This window comes from Tachypleus tridentatus, chromosome 2 (genome assembly GCF_004210375.1).
Source record: "Tachypleus tridentatus isolate NWPU-2018 chromosome 2, ASM421037v1, whole genome shotgun sequence".
In the NCBI taxonomy this organism is placed as follows: Eukaryota; Metazoa; Arthropoda; class Merostomata; order Xiphosura; family Limulidae; genus Tachypleus; species Tachypleus tridentatus.
In genome coordinates, this window is record NC_134826.1 from 130,927,821 (window position 1) to 130,953,335 (window position 25,515).

A 25,515-nucleotide genomic window follows, 5' to 3' on the forward strand; every position below is an offset into this window, starting at 1 on the left:
TCTTTACAAAACTAGACGTCTATTATAATTCATTCTTTTCGAAGCTAACAGGTAATTTAAACCGCAAATTCAGGAGCATTTGGTTTGTAATCTCCAAAAAGTAAGATATGAAACTATTCGTTTTCTTAGTATGTTACTCTTCTAGATTGTTTTTTCTTACTTTCTTTATACACGAATAGCAAAACGACGTACTGAACATGAGCAGTGTTTTACTTTTAGCCTGAAAAAACTAGTGATGGTCAAGTCAGCTGGTCAGCTGAAGAAAACACTCCAGATGAATACGATTATACAGAAGGTAGGCGGTTTTTTATCATCTTCCTGTATTTTTACATTGCGATTGTAGTACCAGTTATCGTCGTAACACAGTAAACACCTAACACCGTATTTTACACTTACATGATATAATATATTGCCTCTAAATTGTTGTATTTTAGTAAAAGTAAAGTTGTGAATGTGATTTTTAAAACTAAAACTAAATCGTACTTTTAACATCTACTAACACCTCGCATCAGAGTTGCTCGCTGGAATAAAATAATGGATTTTTTTTATAAAAATCCTAATATTTGAAGAAGAAAATCATTTTAGTTATAACCGTTCTAAAAATAATGTGGAATTTAAATATACGTGACTGTAACTTTTATTATACATTTTTTATATCTCGCCTTCCTACAGAAAGACAATCTTTGAGCCCTATTTTGTATGCCACTTTGTTAAACACTTGATAAATTCTTGGAATAAGAAACATTATACGTGAAATGTTAGTACATCTGTACAAAAGTTAAATTTTTGATGCCGTCCCTAATTTAGCAGTGTAAGACTAGGGGGAGGGCAACTAGTCATCACCACCCACCGCCAACTCATGGGTTACTCTTTTATCAACGAATAGTGGGATTGACGGTCACATTATAGCACCCCACTGCTGAAAGGGCGAGCATGTTTGGTGCGACCCTCGGATTACGAATCGAGTGCCTTTACCACCTGGCCATGCCGAGCCCCTTTCTGAAGGAATGTGACATTTTCATTGCTTTCTGTTAATATATTGAAAACATCACCTGTGAATCTATTCCCTGTAGAGGAGATAAATGACAGATGAGAATTATCGTAAATTGCCCCGAACAGATTTCTATAATTTAACCTCAAACACTATCGATCATATAACAACCACATTCAAACTTTAAACGTCTGATTTTTTTTTTTCATATAGAAACAGATCTTTTCATTCTTTTTTAAATTCATTTGTACCTTTAATTTTGAATGAACTACGATGGTTAAATAACAGTGGTTTATCAGTGATCTATGAAAATACATTTGAAGTTGAAGTAAATTATAGTAAGATGTAATTAACATGGTGTCAATAACGTATGTGTTTTACTCTTAATTGTGGATAGCTTTAAGTCACAACTGGTATATGCTAGGTTAATGCAAGTATTCAATAATAAAACAATGACTTAAGCTTTGTTTTGTTTGTTTTTTGAATTTCGCACAAAGCTACTCGAGGGCTATCTGTGCTAGCCGTCCCTAATTTAGCAGTGTAAGACTAGAGGGAAGGCAGCTAGTCATCACCACCCACCGCCAACTCTTGGGCTACTCTTTTACCAACGAATAGTGGGATTGACCGTAACATTATACGCCCCCCACTGCTGAAAGTCGAGCATGTTTGGCGCGATGGGGATGCGAACGAGTGCCTTTACCGCGACCCTCAGATTACGAGTGACGCATTGCCTTAACATTGAAAACATCACCTGTGAATCTATTCCTGTAGAGGAGATAAATGGAATTATCGTAAATGCCCGAACAGATTTCTATAATTTAACCTCCGAATGACTTAAGCAACAGCTAATTGTATTTTACAGTTTAGTTAGGAAATAAACCTAATTAAACTGAAAATGGACACAATAAAGACGTTCAGACTTCTTAGGTTTAATGGCTGTGTTGTTGTTGTTGTTTTTCCCTTTCTTTACAAATAGTTGTATTTTTGAATTACAAATTTATCTAATGTGTGTGATATTGGACCATTCTCAAGAACGCAACAAACGAACGTACAAACCACTTCTGTTTATAATTCAAACATTGTTCATTCACATACTTACCGACCCAACATGGCCAGGCGGTGAGAGCGTTCGACTCGTAATCCGAGGGTCGCAGGTTCGAATCCCCATTGCACCAAACATGCTCGTCCTTTCAGCCATGGGTTTTTGTTATATTGTGACGGTCAATCCCACTATTCATTAGTAAAAGAGTAGCCTGAGAGTTGACGGTGGGTGGTGATTACTAGATGTCTTCCTTCTAGTCTTTCACAGCTAAATTAGGGATAGCTCTCTTCTAGATTTGCGCGAAATTCAAAAATCAAACAACCAATCACATAATTTTTTAAACCGTGGAAATAACGTATCCATATATTAGTAGTGTCTTCTGTATGTTCATGGAACTACTTTTCTGGGTGTAGGTGGATCGTCACTCAAGTTGGTATTGAGGTTCATTGAGTCCATGGGGAGATACGTACAGATTTTCAGTTTTGCGAATTTTATGGAATTTTCTGCGTGTGTTTTTTTTTTTGTTTTTTTTTACCGTTACTTCGCCCCTTGTTGATGGATATCCATCAAATTTGGCATGAACATTTGTTGGGTTCATACAATGACAAATATAAAGATACTTTTTTCACATTTAATAATTTGCAGTTTTTATGAGCATTTTGTTTAACAATTATATGTAAGGGACACAACTTTTCAGGTCCTGAGATAACTTTTCGTTAATCATAAATTTAAATAACTTCCCTCCAGGGGGCGAGTACTCCAACTAGTGAGTAATGTGTTGAAAATGAAACTCCATGGATGGATAATAATGCTATTATATTCAAAGAATTCGAAAGCTCGTTTACCATTAGCTTGACGGTTACAAATTGTGGTATAATGTTTGGTTAAACAACAAATGATAACCCCAAGTCGGTTGTTACATTTAGCTTTGCAGTTTTATAACGTAATAATCTTAGTGACTGTATAGGAAAATATTTGAAAGTCGCCTGTTTGTTATGTGATTTATTTGATTTGCTACTAATTTAAACTTCTTAAAAGTTGTTTTGGTTTTAATAACAAATTTTCAATAATTCAGCTAGACAGATTTCGAAAATAGTTTTTTCTATCACAAAATAATTTTTCTACAAATCAGGAAGGAAACAAAACTCTTATTTAAATCAAATTATTATTTCTTTTACCACAATGGACATTTTTCTATTACCATGTTTAAGTTCCAGAGCGAACGATGAGATTCAGGTCGAGATTGGTCTAGAGAAATATATAGCAAGTGGTTGTCAATATTTTAAGCATATGTGACTTGAGTTAATTGGAAATGATTCAATTATGTAAAAATACATATGACATTTTGTGAAAAATCTGTACATGATGGGGAATATGGATATTGTTTTAGGATTCAGCGTACAGGTATTACTGTAGAACACATAAGTATTTCAAAACAATAAAACCATTGCAGGTCTGCTTTACTGGTTACAACACGATCATAAAGTCCAGGGCCTGGCATGGCCTAGCGCGTTAAGGCGTGCGCTTCGTAATCTGAGGGTCGCGGGTTCGCGCCCGTGTCGCGCCAAACATGCTCGCCTTTTCAGCTGTGGAGGCGTTATAATGTGACGGTCAATCCCACTATTCGTTGGTAAAAGAGTAATCCAAGAGTTGGTGGTGGGTGGTGATGACTAGAGGACTGCCTTCCCTCTAGTCTTACACTGCAAAATTAGGGACGGCTAGCACAGATAGCCCTCGAGTAGCTTTGTGCGAAATTCCAACACAAACAAACATAAAGTCCAACATTCACTCTATAAACTGCTAACAGTGAGATAAGTTGTGAAGTATTTTGTCAAAGTTGAACTAAAATTGATCAAACTGTTAAATAGTTTTATTATATTATCGTGAACGCTCTGGATTTGAGCTATTAAATTTTACGGTTTTCTTGCTAAAATTCTTGTGTCGAATTTCGTCTAAGTTTTGATTAAGTTGGCTTTGCGTTCTAGAAAATTAAATAAGATTAGACGTCACTAGTGAATTACTAAATAACATTGTTATTCGTGGTTACAGTTCTCTGTTTCTCTTTAAAAGCAACATTATACTTTCTTTTAAGGAGAGTCCGAATTAAAAGAATCGTGAGATTGAATTGTTTGAACACATTTATTGTTTCATGAACCAATCAGGTGTATGGTAACATCGATAAAATTGTTTTTATTGAACTCTAAGTTTGATTTTTATAAAACCATAGTGCTTTTTTCCAGTCGTTTAGCTATTTTCTCCTATACAATTACTCTTTTCTATGTGCACCATCGTTTTATATAACCACCTGCTGGTTGCTTGGCAACAACTTAGTTACAGCATGGCTTTTTCTCTTGCGTGAACGACGAATTTGGTTTTTCGTTGTTTATGGAGAAGGCTGATGGTTCGTGAAGGTTTTCAGATTATTTCAGAAAATCGATAATCGTAGCGAGAAAAAAATAAAGCATGTAGAATACGTACTGAAGGAAGGAACACCACATGATCAAATAATAATAATCACATAGATTTGTTAATGTGTTTTATAAGTTTCCTAATTATCAAGTATCGGAATAATTCATGTATAATAATTAGAAGTGAAATAACTTGCTACAAGTTTATGTGTAACTCAATAGCTATAATTTATAATTCATGGTTAGGTGGTGAGGGCGCTCGACTCCCACCAAACACGCTCCCTCATTTCAGTCTTGGGAGCGTTATAAAGTGACAGTAAATCCCTCCATTCGTTGATAAAAGAGTAGCCCAAGAGTTGGCAGTGGGTTGTAAAGTCTAGCTGCCTTCCCTATAATCTTACACTGTTAAATAAATTAGGGACGGCTAGCGCAGATAGTGCTCGTGTAGCGTTGCGCGAAATCCAAACCAAACTTGTATAACTGTAACTCTTCCTAACAGCACAAAGGTTAAATCTATATATATATATATATATTTTTATGTGTGTGTGTTGTGTAGTCTTCTTAATGAACTAGCTCCCCGCTAGTACAGCGGTATATCTCCGGATTTATAACGCTAAAATCAAGGATTCGATTCCCTTCGGTGGGCTCAGCAGATAGCCCGATGTGGTTTTGCTATAAGAAAACACCCACACACACACTCTTAATGAACCATTATGTAACGAATCTATCTTTTTAAGTATTTGGTTTTATGGTCAAAACTTCTATAGATATTTTTCATGGACTCTGTAAAATATTTGAATTTGATTTGCATAAGTGAGTCGTCGATTTTACATTTTGGTGGCTGAGGTATAACAAGTTTGACCAATGAACTTGATCTACTGTCATAGAGTTGATTGTCAGCATTTTTATCTACCCGTAATGAAAAAGGATCAGATAACGTGTGGCATAACGTAACATCATGTATTTTGGTTGTTGTCAGAAAAATCAGAAAATTCGCGTTCAGTAATCCCACATCCCAACCAACACCGTGGAAAGAAATAAGTACAGTTGGATTTTTTTTATCCATTCTCTGATTAGACATTTGTTTAAAGAAAGAACAGATTTTAATCACCCTAGTTTGTTTGTTTCTACTTTGACGTAAGGTGAGGAAACGCCCTTACCAATAGTGACGTAGATAGTTAATGTCATTCATTATTTCGAGACGAATTTTACAGTGTTCGCAAAGATAAAGTTCGTGGAATCGAAACGAATTTAATATTTCTTGAGTGTCTCAGTAACTAAAGCTAGTTCAGACGAACTCCAGTTTCTTATAACCCCAATTTAACGAACAACTGGTAAATATCTCGGGACCAGTGAAAACTTTGTTCACTTATGTTCATGATCTAAATTAAATGGCAAACATGTCGACATTAGTTCAAACTTTGTAGGCCCCTCATGACCATATTTATGGTTAGGGCGCTCGGCTCGTAATATTTGGGAATGTTATAATGTGACGGTCAATTTTACTATTCCTCGGTGAAAGAGTAACCCAAGATCGGTGGTGGGTAGTGATAACCAGCTGCCTTCTCTCTAATGTTACACTGCTAAAGTAGGGACGGCTAGCACAGATAGCCCTCGTGAAGCTTAGCTCGAAATTCTAAAACAAACAAACATTGTCAAATTGTCTTTACAAAATATTTCAAGTGGTAAACGACTCGACGCCAGTAGACACGCTGTCGAATTGTGTCTATAAACTGATTCAGATGGTAAACATATCGGGACCAACAATTGTTTGTTAATTGTGTTCATGAACCGAGTTAACTAGTAAACACCTCGGCACCAGTTCAAACTTCATCAAATTGTATTCATGAATTGCTTCAAGTGGTAAACATATCGGCGCCAGTGGAAAGTTTATTAAAATATGTTTATAAACTAATTCAACAGGTAAATATTTCGATACTTGTGGAAACCTTCGTATATTATGTTATTAAATTAATTACATTGCTAAAATTTTCTACTCAATGAAAAAGTTCCTTATATTGTAATGATATATTAATTCTACAAGTACATTTCTAACAGTAGCGGCCTATATAACTGCCAACTTGTGCTGTTAGGCTAAATTAATAATGTTAACTTTATCATTTAATTATTTGAACACTATCTTTAGTGCTATAGCAGCCATTAGACAGAAAGTGTTTAACAACGTTCTGTCATACCTATCTTCAGTGTTAGCTTTTTCTGCATTTCTTTTCCAAATTGTTTCATTGTGAGTGCAGTGGGAAAACTTGCAATCCCCTGTACTTCATTATAGTTTTCATGTTTTTAGTCTCGACTATGTTTAACATCCATTGTCATCGTCTGGGTGACTTATTATTGTAAAACAGCTTCGTTATATCTGTTTTCTTATGTTTAACATCCATTGTCATCGTCTGGGTGACTTATTATTGTAAAACAGCTTCGTTATATCTGTTTTCTTATGTTTAACATCCATTAAGTCTGGGTGACTTATTATGTGTAAAACAGTTTCGTTATATCTGTTTTCTTATGTTTAACATCCATTGTCATCGTCTTGGTGACTTATTATTGTAAAACAGTTTCGTTATATCTGTTTTCTTATGTTTAACATCCATTAAGTCTGGGTGACTTATTATGTGTAAAACAGTTTCGTTATATCTGTTTTCTTATGTTTAACATCCATTGTCATCGTCTTGGTGACTTATTATTGTAAAACAGCTTCGTTATATCTGTTTTCTTATGTTTAACATCCATTGTCATCGTCTGGGTGTCTTGTTATGTATAAAACAGCTTCGTTATGTTTGTCTCCTTATGTTTAACATCCGTTATCATTGTCTGAGTGATTTATCACCATCAGCATACGACACAGAACTCTAGCATCTACATATGACACTGCACATCATATCACAACATTACACTCCAACATTAACAGGTGACACTGCACATCATATCACAACATTACACTCCAACATTAACAGATGACACTGCACATCATATCACAATATTACACTCCAACATTAACAGATGACACTGCACATCATATCACAACATTACACTCCAACATTAACAGATGACACTGCACATCATATCACAACATTACACTCCAACATTAACACATGACACTGCACATCGTATCACAACATTACACTCCAACATTAACACATGACACTGCACATCGTATCAACACCACTAAATAAGTGATATATTTGTTTAACCAACTTACTCTCATTGGTTTTGTATGAAATTATTGGACTGACAAGAAAACAGTAAATCGAACATGAAACTTAGGGGAACCAGGTAAACAAATCACAGACTAAGCAGGATGCAATTTCAATATTTTAACACAGAATCATATAATAATAATAATCGTGTAGCCTGTCTACTACTGAGAATAATATTTCATTATAGAGACCAAAACATTCTATGGACAAGTCCAGTTTTGTCTGGACATATCCAGTGATATATTTTAAATCTCAACCTGTCATATACCCTGCTATATCTGCCAGTTATAGGATGGTTGCGATAGTTAATGAAGAAGACGCTCATAAGTTTTCACTTGCAGAACAAATACTTATCTTTTGGCTTGTGGCTTAGTTGATGGTTGTTATCAATGGCCTTTAGGATGATTCAGCAATAAACTCTGTGGTTACATTTCATCGTTGTTTGTCGAAGGATAACAGAAGCCACTTTGGACTAGTAACAATGAAAGCGCTTCTAAGAGAAGAACTTGCAGGAGTGTAAGTGAATCCAAATTTCTCTTTGGCTACTTGATTTCGTCTTTCGCTTTAATGTATATATATTCAAATGGTAACAGAGCTAACGTGGCGAAAGCACTACCGTCGCCAATTTCACAAACGTATGTGATTGAAATTATTGGTTTACATGTGTGTATTAATACAGAAATCAGAACTTTATGTTAAAAACTTAAAATGAAACATTAAGTTCCATTAAAAATTCAAAGATTACTTTTTAAACCAATGAAATTAATTTTTAATAACTGGTGGATATAAATATTAACATCTATGATCTCAATGTTTAATAATTTACTGGATATATATGTTTATACCCATGACCATAATGTTTAATAATTACTGGATATATATGTTTACTCATGACTTAAACAAGTAACTCACGATTTGCACTACTGGATCAGGTTTTTATTTGGTCGTACTACGTATCAAACGATGTGTATTCGAGTCAAGATACGCTGAACACTTGCATCTGTGTATTAATTAATTACAGAAGTGAGAGTGAACCTCGTTATTTGAGTCAAAGAGTTGGACAAGCTCCTTACTGCCTGCCTTTTTCTGGCCAATCATTTACCATTAAGGACGACAATACCTAAACACTAGGAGTCTTATAATCTGGCAGTTTAGCCCACATGCACATAAAGTACCGATTATATTGAAACTTACAATTCCGTTTTCTTCTTTTAGTAAAACTTTTAACACATAGTTGTTAATTAAAATATTTCGAGTTAAGGATGAATGAAAAATGTAAGCTGTTATTAATGTAATTCTGAGATAGATTACGTAAATAACCTTAAGTTGGTATTCTTTTTTATTCCGAAAATATCTAAGTGTGTATTTGCTGGTTCTGTATTTTACTTAATTTGGGTTCGTACTGATTCCATGTCTTCTTAAAGAAGCTGCTAAAGTAATATTAGGTTGATGGTTGTGCACGCCACACTATACAGTTGCTTCCATCTGTCTCAATGAGCCACCATCCCGGTACTTGAACTTTTCTAACGATAATTGATTTGTTGAACAGATTATAACAGTTGCGTAAATTCTCTTTAATGAAAAGGATAAATATTTGTTTGGATTTGAACTAGCACATCTGCCATGAGTCGGTTTCTGAAACCATTCCACCATTCTTACCAAAAGTGGTCTCTAAAATCAATAACTGTTGGTGATGAGATTCAGTGTTTGACGACAAAAGGTGTAACTTAGCCAATTGTCCTTTGAGAATAACAAAAGTTGCTCCGTCGTTGTACTTTATGAAGAGACATCAATCCAAGCTTCAAGCCCGGCTTGGCCAGGTGGTCAGGGCGCTTGATTCGTAATCTTCGGGTTACGGGTTCGATTCCCCGTTACACCAAACATGTTCGTCCTTTCAGCCGTGGGAGCATTATAATGTGCGGTCAATCCCACTATTTGTTGGTAAAAGAGTAGCCCAAGAGTTGACAGTAGGTGGTGATGACTACCTGCCTTCCCTCTAGTCTTTCAATGCTAAGTTAGGAACAGCTAGCGCAGATAGCCCTCGTGTAGTTTTGCGCGAAATTAAAAAACAAAACAAACAAACCATTCAAATACTAATAATCAGGAATACTCTTTTTAAACAATCAGTCAAAAAAATATGAAATATATTTTCGTATCTGATAACGTGACAGCATTGTATCTTGGATGCGACATACATCTATCATTGTAGATTGTGTATTGTTGTTCTATGTCAAGATAACTAACTATATTTGGATTAGGTAAGGATGTGAAAAGGGAACGTTCACGATAATTCGATAATTATGAAATGTTATAATCCAAGTTAATTTCTTATACGGGATTTTGGATTTGTTAAGTATTTAGAAAATGTGTATTTACGATAATTCTGAAATATTCTAATAATTTTAAAATACTTCAAGCTAGTCATTTTGTTTATTTTAAGCACAAAGTTACACAATGGACTACCTATGTTGAACCCAGCGCGCGAGTCGAAACCAAATTTTAAGCATGATACTTGTCACTGAGCCATTTTTGGTTTTGTAATCTCTTGATTTACTTTAATAAAAAAAACTGGTTTGCTAAGACTAGAATCGGAGATAATTATCTATCAGAGTTTAGGCATACGGTTAAACATAGAAGCAAGTAAAGCTGTTGGAATTGTTACAAATAAAAATAGTTCGTTTAGCTGTGACAGCAATTTATGACAGTTTCTACAAAAATCAATGTGGATGAAAACTTTACGAAATAATTAATCAAATTAAGATTTGACACAAAGTGTGATTTGGATACGACCTTAAAAAACAAATTTGCAAATTCTAATACTAAAAAATTCTCAGACTTAGGGATTTTAATGAGGTTGATTAGAGGCTCAGGTTAGCAGTTGATGAAAAACTTGCATCCTTAAAAGTATTATAAAACATTCTTGTCTTTCACGTAATATTCTGGGTTCGTATGATGAATGATCTTACATTTATGGGTTTAATAAAATAATTCAATTTCGAAACTGTGGTGTTATCTGGTCTTTTCTTTCAAGAGTCTGTTTCGTATTGTCTGCTGTTGACTCAAGAGAGAACCCTTTGTGTACGTAATTCTGGAAATCTGATATTAACTTATTTTAAAGTGATAGAATAAAAAGTAATATCCTTAATTTATTGTTTTTAAATCACGTGTAAGAAGAGCGTATCCAATATAGGAACTGTGTGTTTGTTTTGAATTTCGCGCAAAGCTACTCGAGGGCTACCTGCGCTAGCCGTCCCTAATTTAGCAGTGTAAGACTAGAAGGAAGGCAGTTAGTCATCACCACCCACCGCCAACTCTTGGGCTACTCTTTTACCAACGAATAGTGGGATTTACCATCACATTATAACGCCCCCACAGCTGAAAAGGCGGGCATGTTTGGTGTGGCAGGCATTCGAATTCAGGACCCTCAGATTACGAGTCGAGCGCTATAATCTCCTGGCCATGCCGGACCTGGAACTGTGTGAACCTGTGCAACAATCGTACTTTATTGTGTGAACAGAAGCGTTACGTCATTAGTAGTAATAAAATAATTTACCGGAAACTGTATTGTTGAAGGAACGAATGTGAACTGCATATCTTTCTATCACTATGAGTTTCTCAAACCCACATTCCTGCCAAATTTTAGATTATACTGATTTTCAGTGGTTTAGCTACAGTTGTATTATTTAAACCTACACTTGCTGTTTTAAAAACACAAAACTAATAAATAGTTCTATTTGTTGTAAATGTAGTCATTATGTCTAGTCGTACTGCTGGTCTACATCCGGAAATATTTACGCAAACATTAATAACCTAGCGCCATCTGTCTAGTAATACTTCCATAGAACAACAACTTACAATCATGTCACGACTCCCTGAAGAGTTTCTGACAAAATGAAAATTGGTTCGGAAACCATTTTCTTTGTTTTCGCATTCTATCTGATGAAAATGTAAAAAACTAACCAATCTTATAAGTTGGGCAGCCATTAAAGTCAATTTAGGTATAGTGTAATAAAATGAAACTGAATACAAATAAAAAGGTAGGCTATTTTTCCAAATATATATTAGGAAATTACCTCCCATGTCGTTCCTTTCTTTTAGCAAAAGCTAATGCGACTGGTAAATCACTTTACCAACTCATCTCTCTTCAGTCTGATTTAATAGACAACTCTAAGTCTGATTTGCCATTGCTCCATGACTGAGTTCCTAGTTTCGTAATTGGTTTCAATTCATAATAATCCCTGACTTTCTTGGAGATTATGGTTTATTTTTACCTTCCATGCTGAGAATTCTAATTTTCTTGTGGATCATCAATTATTTAATATGGTACCCTAAATTCCAGAAAAGTGAAATGCATTTAGAAAATTAACATTATTTTATTTTAAAAATATAATATGAAACAACTTTCGTTTAATAATGTTATTGTTATAACTTATCAGAATAGCATGCTATATAACTTTCATTTTGAAAGCGACATCACTGATTTGCGTTTTAAAAGTAAATACATTTATCGAGCTATATATATTACAGCTATGATAGACGTAGAAATTACTGGTACTAATATTCTCGATTTTTGTATATAATTATTACATTTTTTCATATATAATTTAAGATAAAAAAGGACCTCTAGAAGTCCCATCCGCTAAACTAAACTTTAATATAAAAATGAAACACTCAAAGCCAGCAGCTAAGATTAAAATGTTTACCAAGCCTTATGTTAAACTCCCATGAAATCTGAAGGCAATTCCTTTCAAAAGCCAACTACTCTCATAGAAATATAAAGCTGTCTTAGCTGAGGATGATTCCTATTCTACCATAACTTATACTTGTATCTCCTAGTTCAACTATTTTCACCATGAAGTGCGAAACAAGAAGACATAAACCCAACCAATTCTGTTAACAATCTTAAACACCTCAATCGGTTGTCCTCTAACTCTTTTTTTTTTTTCAGTAAAAACACTATTCTGAAAATCATGTCCTCATGAGACAACTTACTCGTTCCAGGTATCGTGCTGATCCTTTTCTTGTATATTTTGTTCGAATTCCTAATGTTCCGTTTAACCAACACTCTTAAAGTCTTTTAGTCATTCATCATAGAAGTCAATTTAAACCTCTTAAATTTATAATGTTTTTATTTAATTTTGTTCCCTTTGTGAGTCAACACGATTTTTAAGTGTTAGTAACTCACGCTAATTGCATCTGTTTATATTGGTTAGTTTGAATTTCGCGCAAAGCTACACGAGGGCTATCAGTGCTAGTCGTCTCTAACATAGCAGTGTAAGACCAGAGGGGAAGACACCAACCACCGCCAACTCTTGGGCTACTATTTTACCAACGAATAGTAGGATTGACCATCACATAATAACGCCCCCACAGCTGAAAGGGCGAGGAAGTTTGTTGTGACGGGGATTCGAATCCGCGACCCTCGGATTACGTGTCGAATGCCTTAACCACCTGGCCACGCCGGCCCTTGTTGGTTAGTACTATTTTTGGGATTTCCTTATACAAAATTCTGTTTCGAAAAGACTAAAGGTGTGAAGATACAGCGATAGGATTGTATCGATACATCATTCAATACGATTTCTGTATCTTCACGAAATTTGGCAGACTTTCGCTAAACATTATAATATCTTTGAAAATAATAAAATCATAATTTATTATAAAGTATTATTATGAGTATTGACTGTTACATGTTGTCTTCATTTCTTTTATCAAAAACATTACATAACTAACATAACAAATTAACAATGATAAAATATATAGTGATATTAACTTTTAATTTTACTTCTCTTGGTAGCTGTCATTTAAATTGATCAAACCCGAAAAATAAAAAAAGCTTTGTTTGTTTTTTATTAAGTCAAAGCTACACAAATGGCTATCTGTGCTCTGCCCACCAATTATATCAAAACCCGGTTTCTAGAGGTATAAGTTCGCAGACATCTTGCTGTGCCACTGGGGGAGGGGCTTGAATAAATGCACTGTAAAATGTGAAATATTTAAATAAGACAACGTTAGTAATATGGATAATAAATTACAGAAAAGACTGTCACACTTTGTAACAAACAGTTGGTAAATGGCCCGGCATGGCCAAGCATGGTAAGGCGTGCGACTTGTAATCTGAGGGTCGCGGGTTCGCATCCCCGTCGCATCAATCATGCTCGCCCTTTGAGTCATGGGGAAGTTATAATGTAATGGTCAATCCCACTACTCGTTAGTAAAAGAGTAGCCCAAGAGTTGGCGGTGGGTGGTGATGACTAGCTGCCTTCCCTCTAGTCTTACACTGCTAAATTAGGGACGGCTAGCGCAGATAGCCATCGAGTAGCTTTGCGCGAAATTCAAAACAAACAAACAAACAGTTGGTAAAACTTCTGTATCCGGATGTGTATCGTATTGACTACTGTTATGAAATAAGTACCCCTAGAAAAACTTGAAAGAGATCGTTTCGAAACGTTGCTTGTATTACTAATGAAAAGCAACCTAACTGTATGTCAGAAGTGGAAAATGACAATGGATTGCTGGAAGTTTCTATCAAAATTCTGAGCACTAACAACTCGGGTATCATGAAGACCTATATTTTCTTACGTTCCATGTTTCTATCTTCTAGTCTTTTTCTAGAAGAGAGGTGAGAGAAGTGTAAAACGCATAATAAATACATTTATTCTGTTGTTGTTCAAACCTTTTTAATTCATAACTTCTGTTTAAAATTCTCTTCTCGGCTATTATAAACAACTGTGTATGACGAAACATGCGCATAAAGAAGTTTAACGAAACTGTTTGAAGACGATCATCTGTTTCGTAGTTGTAAGTAAACATAAAAAATCAACATCTTGTTTTCTTAATAAAGAATAAACTAATTATAGTTAGCAAAATACACAATCTGATGTTCGAAATTACACGTGAGGTTCACCCATACCAGCTCTTCAGTGCCAGTTTGATAATTACGTTTGAAATGACAAGCGAATTATCAGAAGGTAAAAAGTTAATTGCCTAAGACTACGGACTTTATTATATACGTTTTTTAATACATATGTAACTAATATTCGAAATCATTTGGAGACAAACCTTATGAACTACTGTATTAATCGTGTGTAGTTTCGTTGGTAATCGTTTGTTATTTAAATAACTTTCAGTATTATCATTCACTTTGGTGTTTTCCCTAATGTATCATTGACGAACTGTTTTATATTTTTCGATAAAAAATAAATACGTTTATTAAAAGTTAATAAAGCAGCTTTAGCCTTTGTAAGAGAAGCATGTAGTTAAGATGATTGTGTGTGTTTACATTGTTCACTCTCTCATTGTATCTTTATGATCAAACTGAACTACTTTCTGGAACCATTTAACTTTGTTCTCGGATATTTATTTGTATATAAAATGGTTTGCTTGTTTTGGATTTCACGCAAAGCTACACGAGGGCTATGTGCGCTAGCCGTTCCTAATTTTGCAGTGTAACACTAGAGGGAAGGCAGTTAGTCATCACCACCCACCGCCAACTCTTGGGATACTCTTTTACCGACGAATAGTGGAATTATAACGCCTCCACGGCTGAAAGGGCGAGCATGTTTGGTGTGAAGGGGATTCGAACCTGTGACCTTTGGATTACGTACCGAACGCCTTAACCCACCTGGCCATGCCGGGCCTTAATTGTTTGCTTAATTAAACCTTATTTTCATTCCTGCTCAATTAATTATTTTTGCTAAAATACCCAATTGTTTTACAGGTTAAACTGTTTGTACTGCTTGGTAATATGTCAAACTCTTTGTACTACCTGGTAATATGTCAAACTGTTTGTACAACCTAGTAATATGTCGTTCGATGTACTTTTGGTTTTTCCAGATTGTTTGTTGGTTGAACCACTAAAGGTTTGGTCACTCTTTTAACTTCATTTTTTTCAGTATTCGATTTCTCTCACCATTATCATCACGTTTCTCTCTTTGTTACTCCAGGATCAACTCTTTTCACTGTCAATTATGTATGAGCTTAATTTAAAATGGACCTGACTTCGATGAACATATTATGTTTTATCTTCTTCCGCGTCAGTTTTAGTCTGGAGCTTGTTTTAATTACATTTATATCTTTTTTGTCTTCTATATAAATCTTAGAGTTAGTCACTGTCATGATAACTGTGTCGGTTATTATATTATTAATCAATAGTCACTGTTTAGGTCATTCTGCTTCTTGTGATTATTCCTGTGTTGCTTATTATATTATCAGTAGATAGTTACTATCTAGATCATTCTGCTAATTGTGGCTATCGCTGTGTCGATTACTGTATTATTAGCGGATGGTCACTGCCTAAGTCATTCTGCGAATTGTGGATAATCACTGTGTAGGTTATATAAAACTATGTAACTAATTTTTTACTTTTTCTTGTGCCTGGGCAGAAAGTATTACTTTCCAATTGCTAGGGGCCTAAAATAAATGGAAAAGACCTATTTTTCTCTTCAAACTTTGCTTTTGTGACCTGGGTAATGAAATTTTCAAATTTACCCGTTTTCCAGAACATTCCAGGAAGATTCAGTGCTGAGTAACTGATAAAGAATTTTCTCGAACTTTCTAGAATGTTGTAGAACTTATGAGAATTTTCTAGAACTTTCCATGGTAATATATATACAGGGGCTCACCACTGACAACTTCAGTTTAGTTCTAGCTGCATAAGTGAACACATAGACCTATCTGATTTTATCAGAGATGGCATCAAGAAGCTGCAAGCATTCTCCAGACGCATTCTGCTATGTATGTGGCCAATTTATCACAACCGATCGAGTTCTCTGTAGAGAGGCACAATGTCAAGTGTGAACCACTAGTGGACCTCCAGAAGGTGTTGTTTCCACCATTGCACATACAATTGGGTCTTATGAAACAATTTGTCATCACAGCTCTTGATAAGGAGTCTGCAGCCTTCAAGTACCTTTGAGACTTCTTCTCTAAGCTGTCTCAGGCAAATGTCAAAGAAGATCCTGGAGTGCACAGAATTCCCCAAGAAGCTCAGTCGGAAGGAAAAAAAAAGCTTGGGGCAGCTTTGTCGCAGTGGTTTGGAACTTCTTGGGCAATCACAAGGCATAAAGTTACGTTGAACAGTTTGAGGCTCTGGTGAAGAACTACGGCAAAATGGGCTGTAGGATGTCCCTGAAAGTCCATATCTTTGACAATCATTTGATAAATTTAAGGAGAACATAGGAGCATACTCAGAGGAGCAAGGCGAACACTTCCACGCTTTGACGCCGCTTCCAAGAAGCGTATACCGAAAACATAATGGGAGACTATATTTGGGTGCTGATACGTGAAAGTGATTTACATTACAGTTGCAAACCTCGAAAAACTAGTCACTTCTAAACATTTTTATTCATTTTTGTATAACTTTAGTACAAATACATATAAATCTTGATTCATATGTTGTTTTATTCAGACCTTGTGTAAATGAAAATGTGCAAATTTGCCCGTTTTTACATAGAAAATAGGTTAATTTCTAAATTTCATTATCCAGGTCACAAAAACAAAGTTTGAAGGGAATAATAGCCATTTTCTGTACTTTTACAACACAAGCAATTAAGAAATAACACATACTATCCAGGAACAAAATTTGTCTTACAATAGTGTTATTAATGGATGGCCACTTTCTAGGTTATTCTGCTAATTGTGATTATCGCTGTGTAGGTTATAAGTGGATGCTCACCGTTTAAGTAATTCTTTTAATTGGGTAACTATGTAAGTTATTATACTATTAAAGGATATTCACTGGGTAGGTCATTCTGCTGTTTATGGTGTTCACTTTGTAAGTTATTATACTATTAAAGGATATTCACTGGGTAGGTCATTCTGCTGTTTATGGTGTTCACTTTGTAAATCATTCTGCCACTTGTGGTGTTCACTGGGTAGGTCATTCTGCTGTTTATGGTGTTCACTTTGAATATCATTCTGCTACTTGTGGTGTTCACTGGGTAGGTCATTTTGCTGTTTATGTTGTTCACTTTGAAAATCATTCTGCTACTTGTGGTGTTCACTGGGTAGGTCATTCTGCTGTTTATGGTGTTCACTTTGTAAATCATTCTGCTACTTGTGGTGCCCACTGGGTAGGTCATTCTGCTGTTTATGGTGTTCACTTTGTAAATCATTCTGCTACTTGTGGTGTTCACTGGGTAGGTCATTCTGCTGTTTATGGTGTTCACTTTGCATATCATTCTGCTACTTGTGGTGTTCACTGGGTAGGTCATTCTGCTGTTTATGGTGTTCACTTTGTAAATCATTCTGCTGTTTATGGTGTTCACTTTGCATATCATTCTGCTACTTGTGGTGTTCACTGGGTAGGTCATTCTGCTGTTTATGGTGTTCACTTTGTAAATCATTCTGCTACTTGTGGTGCCCACTGGGTAGGTCATTCTGCTGTTTATGGTGTCCACTTTGTAAATCATTCTGCTACTTGTGGTGTTCACTGGGTAGGTCATTCTGCTGTTTATGGTGTTCACTTTGCATATCATTCTGCTACTTGTGGTGTTCACTGGGTAGGTCATTCTGCTGTTTATGGTGTTCACTTTGTAAATCATTCTGCTACTTGTGGTGTTCACTGGGTTGGTCATTCTGCTGTTTATGGTGTTCACTTTGTAAATCATTCTGCTACTTGTGGTGTTCACTGGGTAGGTCATTCTGCTGTTTATGGTGTTCACTTTGTAAATCATTCTGCTACTTGTGGTGTTCACTGAGTAGGTCATTCTGCTGTTTATGGTGTTCACTTTGCATATCATTCTGCTACTTCTGGTGCTCACTGGGTAGGTCATTCTGCTGTTTATGGTGTTCACTTTGTAAATCATTCTGCTACTTCTGGTGCTCACTGGGTAGGTCATTCTGCTGTTTATGGTGTTCACTTTGTAAATCATTCTGCTACTTCTGGTGCTTACAGCTAGGTAATCTTCATTCCAGAGGTCATTGTGTATGTCAGTTCGTTGTTAGCCACTAGTTAATTTGTAGATTAAAAAGTGATTATTCTATAACCACTGTGTAGGGCAGGAATATCTTAGTCGATAGTCAGAATAGTAGGTAGCGAATAGAAGATAGTCAGAATGGAAGTCAAGAAGTTAGTAATGGACAGTTATTCTTTAGGGCAGAAATATGCTACAAACAGTCAAAACTGAGGTTAAGATGTTGCTAGTAAATAACCATACTTAAGGGCAGGAATATGCTGCAGACAGTCAGAATGGACGTCAAGAGGTTAATACTATATGGCCACTCTTTAGGGGCAGGAATATGCTACAGCAGTCGGAATGGAGGTCAAGAAGTTACTAGTGGACAGTTACTCTTTAAGACAGGAATATGCTGTAAATAGTCAAAACTGAGGTCAAGAGGTTAGTAGTAAATAACCATTCATTAAGGCAAGAATATGCTGCAGATAGTCAGAATGGAGGTCAAGAGGCTACTAGTAGATAGTTACTATTTAGGTCATGCTAGGTAATATGCGATGTTTTTGTTGTTGTTTTATTTTTTAAGATTTATATTCTAATGATTATGGGGCTCAAATTATTTTAACATCAGCTTACCATTTTTTTGCAAGATATGGAAGAAACAAATTTTGATGGTTCGGTATGTTCGCTACTTACACCAATAGTTTTATTCATAATTCTTGTCACCCAGTTACACAGTGGTACGCCTGAAAACTTACACTAATAAAAACCGGATTTCAATACCCATGGTGGACAGAGCACAGATAGCTCATTGTGTAGTTTTCTTCTTAATTCCAAACAATCAATCATAATTATTTTTCTTTTTTTTTCCTGAAGCATAAATTGTACATAAACGTAAAGTTAGTTCTCGTAAGATCTTTCAAGATATGAATGAGTTATTATTTTTAAATCTTGTTATCACTTCATTCAGCAGTATTTCGTTATTTAATCTCAAAAAGTGTAATATATTTTCTCTACGGAATTAGTAATATAAATATGCTTTTAAGTCTTACACGTATTAATCTATATACATGGTTAGTATACCGTACGTCAGCCTATCGAATTTCAGTAATGTTTGTTAACATCAATATGATAATTTAAAAACTAATACAGATTTTTACCACGTTTAAAACTTAATATTAGGAGCTTCCAACAAGGTTGTGGTAACTGTCTTTAGGCTTAGTTATACCAGTTTTCATTCTGAATCAAAACTATTATATATAACATAATATACAAACGATCACATATCAAGATTACTAGCTGTAAATCTAATTGCACAGATAACTCATTATATAATAGCTTCGACTTCCAGTTGTGAACAAGGTTTTAAACCATCTTTTTGGATTGACTTTCAAACAGTGTACTAAATACAAAACCGTTGAGTAACAGGGCAGAGTATTCCACAACTATACCGCTAGGCTTATAGACAGCCACTCTGTTTTTTTACCGACACGAAATTAAAAAGAAACTTTCACTCATTAAAGAGAATTGATTATTTTTCACAGTCCTTCTGATCATTAGGCGTAACGTCTTCCAATCTGAAATATATATGTGTGTGTGTATATATATACGTACAAAACAGTTTTTCCTTTGTATAATCATTTTGATGAATATCTGTTAGTCCTAGTAAATTGGAAAGTGGCGCTATCTATAAATATAGCTATGCACATAAAGATTACTTTCATGCTTAGTAAGCTGCTTTAATGTGTTCTTGAGAGTAGAGTCACTCTTCATAAAGGACTAAGTACGTGGGTAATTTATATATGTATATATATATATATATGATCTATACCATATACTTGCCACAGCTACGTGGTTAAAGTAAATTAAGTTGTATAGAGGTTATGGCATCTTACTATCTGTTCAAGTGGTACCTTTAAACCCATAACCGCGAAGAAATATGGTTTTCATCCGATTGCTATGGAATAAAAGACCATTGTATAACCACGTGATTTCTTATTTTAAAACACAGTAGCTCTTTTGAGCTGCTTTACGTTCTCAGTGACGTCATCAGAACTTTCTGAGCACTGCTAAAATAATAATAAATATTCATAGTTAATATTTTATTGTAGTAGTATTTCAGAGCGCTGAGAAAGGAGTGTAAAGTACATCAAACTAAACACAGGTGAGAGGTGATAACAACTGACAGAGAATAACTTTTTTAAGTTGGTTTTAACCGTATGCGATCTGCCCCCGTAAAGTTGTTTTGCTCTTAAGACATATTTGTTGTGAAGACTTAATCTTACACTTTACGTAGGATGTTGGTTAAAATAAACGATAATTTTTGTACCACTCAGATTTATAACAAATAAATCACTTTTATTTATCTAACATAGTTGTAAGATATGTATCAATGCTGAGGACGGTTGTAAACAGTAGTTTAGGAACAATCATAATCAGACATTTAACCTCAAGGAATCTGTAATTTTGCCCAATTTTCATGACCTTCTAAAGAATAGTAATTGATTTCCTAAGATCTACTTTTAGCATCAACGTCGTTTATGTATTTACCTTTATGAGTTCCTTGTAAAATATATTTTTATCATGACTATGTATATTAACACACTGGGAAGAAAAATATGATGGTTAGCATGTGTTTCTGAAAGATTTATAGAACATTTTAATACAGTTATAATCTGACACGTTGCTTTAGTGATTAATCTGCCTCTTAACTCTAGTTAACTGTTAAACTGACACATTAATATCTGTTTAGAAATGTAAGACCCAACGTTAGATATTACAAGAGCCCCTTAACGATACATGGACAGCAGCTGTCCTCAAATTCCTGTCACTTTGTTACGTGTAAACTGTTATATTAAATTCTTCACCTCCGATTAAGCGGGACTATTCGTCAATCTCAAGAAGAATCGATAAAGTCTGACTCATAAAAATAAAAATATGTCTGAGAAATATTATTGTAACCCTTACCTCGTGCAATCTTCGTCCTTTGTAAAACACTCTGGTACACTGCCCGCCTTTATATGGAAATAGCAGTGTTTATAAGTTCATAGAATTCCGAACGACTGGCTTGAAATGATTGTGATTGGGTGAAAGTAGTTTGTTTTGTGTATTCTTATCACTCTGCGTTTTAATTTTAAGTTTATTGGTTGTTGCTTTTATTTGAAATCTGTGCTCTTTACTCTTGTACTGATTATTGAAGAAGAACCATATGAACGGCCAACAGACGAAACTGTGGATGTATAAGTTTAAGTTGTGTAACATTACATGGCTATAGTTGCAATCTATATAATTTTGATCAGAAGTTTTTAATACTTAAGTGTAGATAAGATACGTAGCTTCTTCGTATTACGTCGTATATCTTATAAGTCCCCAGACGTACAGCTGTGTCATTGGGGGATATCCTTTCGTAAGCAATTTGTGGGTATTAATGTAAAGTTTCTCGACTCAACTCTAAACCTCTAATAACTTAGAAGACTTTATATATTTCAATAAGATGTGACTACGCCGTCTCAATTAAGTATTCACTAGTATTATTCATGGATTAACCTGTAATTTGTTGTATATATTTCTTGTCTTCACCAAAACATATAATCTCTGGGAAAAGGATAATGAATCCATGAATTACGTAGGAGCTTAAACTATTCTTTAAGTCCCCCAGTAGGTCATTGGTGAGCTTAAGAGTTTATAACGTTACAATCAGACATTCAGTTTTCCTGATGGTGAATAAAGTACAATTAGCCTATTGTGTGCTTTGCGCTAAAAACGAACTAACTGTTCTTTGATTCGCTACGCTAGGCCTCTTTATCGTTCATCTGAGATCCAGTAAAAATTAAATACTGGTAATGCCGTAAGAACTCGTGTTGATTTAATTATGTTTCTGTTATAGATTACCTTCAGCTAAATGAAATCGATTACGCATTAGAAAGCTAGAATCTTTTAAGTTCCTGGGATGATTAATGTTGGAATCATTGTAGTTGTCCGTTTCCCTGGTGATGTCTCATGACAAGTAAAATTGATATTTTCAACAATAGTTTTTTTTGTATGACGAGATTTTAGTACAAAAACGTGTAATGAACATCCGTCGTTTCTAGGCTAGTAGCGTCCAAATGTTGGCAAGCTTTACTCTTTGCATTAAAAAACAGTACAGTCTCTGAAACCTGACGCTTTAGGCCTGGCATGGCCAAGCGCGTAAGGCGTGCGACTCCGAGGGTCGCGGGTTCGCGCCCGCGTCGCGCCAAACATGCTCGCCCTCCCAGCCGTGGGGGCGCTATAATGTGACGGTCAATCACACTATTCGTTGGTAAAAGAGTAGCCCAAGAGTTGGCGGTGGGTGGTGATGACTAGCTGCCTTCCCTCTAGTCTTACACTGCAAAATTAGGGACAGCTAGCACTTAATAGCCCTCGAGTAGCTTTGTGCGAAATTCCAAAAACCAACCAACCTAACGCTTTAAACAATTAAATGAAAATGTTAGTTCCATATTTCCTCTGTTAAAAAATATCAAGTTTCACCTACTAGCCCAAGCTTATTAGAAATATCATATAACTTCCCTGAAGGAAAACGGTTGCGAACCCTATCGGAGATCGCATAAACGTGTTGTTCAAAGAATGCGACAGTTCTTTTATTGGTGTTGTGCTCTTAGTGCAAAGCTACGCAATGAGCTGTCTGCACTGTCCACCGTGACGAATCGAACCCCGTTGTAAGTCTCTCCAAAATTGTCATTACCCACATGAGGAGGCGGGGGGAAGGATACATTTGTTTTGTACAGCGTGGAAAATCCTCTTCTCTACATAAACATCTAAAATCTGAGATTCGATTCCCCTTGGTGGATAAAATGTAGTCCGTTTATTGTGTGGGTTTGCGCTAAAATAAAATAAGTATTCTTCGATTCGCTACGTTAGGTCTCTATACCAGTTATCTCAGTTCCAACAGAAATTAAACGTACGAACGTAAGAACTCGTTCTGACTTAAGTCACTGCTTCTGTCACTAACTTTCAGAAATTTTAAGAGCATCTTAGGTGGTATACTTCGTTGTTACCACGTGGCTGGACTTAGACAGTCCTCTTTCCGTATATGTATTGAAGATAAGATAACCATATAAAAAACGAAAAGTATATATTTTTAAAAATTCCTTATATTTATTTTCTTATCATCAACTACATTTCCGTGTATCATAGAGCCAAGTAAGGTTCCTACTTACACTATCAGATTCACTTGGCTACTTACTCCAGTGTAATGATCCAACAAAGTAAAATGCTGACATACGAGGCCACGTTTTAGTTTTTGAATGGAAACTAATGGCGTTTATTATCTACCAAATACCTATGTTCACTAGGCTTAAGCATAATAAATCAAAAGGTCATCGTCTCTATTGTTCTTTTATACTTGTTCTATAATACATAGTACTGTTCAAAATAAATATTACATCAACTGAAGTTTAATATTTTCACGTATAATAAAAAATAGGCCCCTACTGGCCTGTTTATAACGCTAAAAACCTGTTTTCGATACCCCTGTGGGTTCAGAACATTTAGCCCATGATATAGCTTTGCGCCTAACAACAAAATAAATAACGTTTACTGAGATTTCCCATCGTGCTTGTTTTTCACATAACTGCTGACCCGGCATGGCCAAGTGAGTTAAGGCGTTCGACTCGTAATCTGAGGGTCGCGGGTTCGAATCCCCGTCGCACCAAACATGCTCGTCCTTTCAGCAGTGGGCGCGTTATAATGTTACGGTCAATCCCACTATTCGTTGGTAAAAGAGTATTCCAAGAGTTAGCGGTTGGTGGTGATGACTTGTTGCATTCCCTCTTGTCTTACACTGCTAAATTAGGGACGGCTAGGGCAGATAGCCCTTGCGTAGCTTTGTGCGAAATTTAAAACAAACAAAACAAAACACATTACTGCTAGCACTAATGTTAGAAATTGTAAGTTAATTATATATTTATGTTTTGTAATGTAACTTTCCGTTAATCTATATACTTAATATCCGGTATGTGATATACACATATATATATATGGCATTAGGCTTGACAAATTATTTGTTGAGGGGCTTTTCAGTGAAAAGAATAACCTAAACAAACGAATTATCCAAAATATGCGTAAGCCAGCAACGAAACTTACTAGTGAGAAATAACAAATTTCTAACCGACGCCAAATACTAAGCAGCCCCCTGCTAGTACAGCGATATGTCTCCGGATTTACAACGCTAAAATCAGGGGTTCGATTCCCCTCGGTGGGCTGAGCAGATAGCCCTTTGTGGCTTTGCTATACGAAAACACACACACACACACACAAAAATAGTAAGTAAAGCGCACAGTTTTCCTGAAGTCTCGCTAGTAACGTTGATTCTCTAAGTTCGCGCGATCCAAGAAAAGCGGGTTTTCTTTTGTCGAGTTATCTTATTAATTAATTTTCTAGTTTATCTCCTCGCCGAACCGGAGTCAAGAGGTTCTCAAGAACCTTACCAAACTAGTTTCTTTGATTAGCCTGCATTTACATTCCTAAACATAATAGCGAAGTAAAACTCATTAGTAGCACATCCTTAAGTTTAAAGTTACGGCGTGCAATGATATTTTACCAAGTGTCAAAATTGTATATTTTTTAGTCTAATAATGAGTTTATATATCGTTTCGGAGACTATTGGAATAACCTTATTACAGAGATTCCTCTGATATTTCTACGAAATACGTTGTTGTTTATGTTTTTTTACCCACGTACAAAAGCCATTAATTAAACCGGTGTAAGTAAAACGCCAAGACTCTTAGTGTAAATGAAAAACTTAGGTCTAGCATAGATTCGGGTCAAGGTCCTTTATAGTTCTTGGTCCAAATCAAAATGAACGTTTCTAATAATTGATGTTATAACTTAGGCATTTGTGATTTGAAAATTTACCATTATTTTTGGTTGTATCAAAGACTGATTATCATTATTTCTTAACCCTTAGTTCATTGGCCAGGTGGTTAAA

At 35.4% G+C, this 25,515-nt stretch overlaps 1 pseudogene across 1 annotated transcript in view; it reads left to right on the forward strand.

Annotated features, from left to right (window-relative positions):
• LOC143245107 (uncharacterized) overlaps window positions 1–25,515 on the forward strand; it is a 158,019-nt pseudogene that overhangs the window by 16,028 nt on the left and 116,476 nt on the right. The window contains exon 9 of the transcript XR_013025470.1: window positions 220–295. The product of XR_013025470.1 is annotated as an uncharacterized LOC143245107 (transcript). The remainder of the gene's footprint in view (window positions 1–219; window positions 296–25,515) is intronic.